Genomic DNA, 1,168 nt, shown 5'->3' with positions numbered 1-1,168 from the left:
GCAACTCAATATCTACTGCTAAATGTGTATATACAAGGCCACCGACTTTATACCTGTATGTAAGATTGTCGAATTCTTCCAAATGCACTGACATTATGGCTTTATAACAACTTCAGTAAAATAAAGAAGGTTAATTAACTTAAATATGTTAAATAATGATTTGAAGCAACTCAATATCGATTGCTAAATGTGCACAAATTCAGTAAGATGAAGAAGCATAATAAATTTAAATATGTTAAATTAATGATTTAAAGTAACTCAATATTGACTGCTAAATGTGTATATAACAGAAAATCGACTTTATACCTGAATATAAGATTGTCGAATACCCATCACTAACACGCACACTCACCACACTCACCTCGACACCACCACACTCCACATCAACACCACCCACACGCGAGAACCCAGGATCCACACACTCCAACTCACACCACACTACTCAGCAGGAAAAGGGTCAGGCTCTACACAGTTCAGTTCTGATTCGACCGCCTTGGCATCACGCCGCTTTTTCGCCACCGCTACGCAGCGCCCATCACAGTTACCTAATACAAATATATCAATAACTTTTTTCACAAGCCCCCACTAATCGTATACTGAATTCAACTCATATTGTGCATTAAATCATATACGTAATTAGCCATATCTAAAAGAAAAAATCAAACCCCCTCAATCGAGTGAAATTAAATTGTAAAACCGAAATATACCGGAGATTTTATTTTAAAATTCCTAAAGTTTGGCAAAAGTGGTAAGTGAAGCGGGTAGTGATTAAAACATTGGTCCTTCGAGCCGCAAAGAACGGCACTATTGGAAAAAAAAAAAAAAAAAAACAAAGAAAATCAACTTCTGTGACATAAAACGTATTAAAAGCTTGCAAATTTTGTGCACAAGTGAAAAGCGACATATACATACACATATACAAATATACAAAATTAAGTGCAATATACATATGTATATACAAAGTGTTTATTGCAAGTGAAATTTAAAAGAAGTTGAAAACGGAAAACACAAAACGGTTTCCTACCGTTACAAAAAAAAAAAAAAGTTTTTAATCAAAAAAAAAAAAAAAAAATTTATGCTAATACGATAAATTTTAAAACGCGTTTGAGACATATAAATACATATTAATTTCCTACATACAACATTGTGCTGAACAACTAAACAAAAA

The sequence above is a fragment of the Bactrocera neohumeralis genome, unplaced genomic scaffold (genome assembly GCF_024586455.1).
Source record: "Bactrocera neohumeralis isolate Rockhampton unplaced genomic scaffold, APGP_CSIRO_Bneo_wtdbg2-racon-allhic-juicebox.fasta_v2 cluster09, whole genome shotgun sequence".
NCBI classification, from domain to species: domain Eukaryota; kingdom Metazoa; phylum Arthropoda; class Insecta; order Diptera; family Tephritidae; genus Bactrocera; species Bactrocera neohumeralis.
This window is presented reverse-complemented; position numbering follows the sequence as displayed.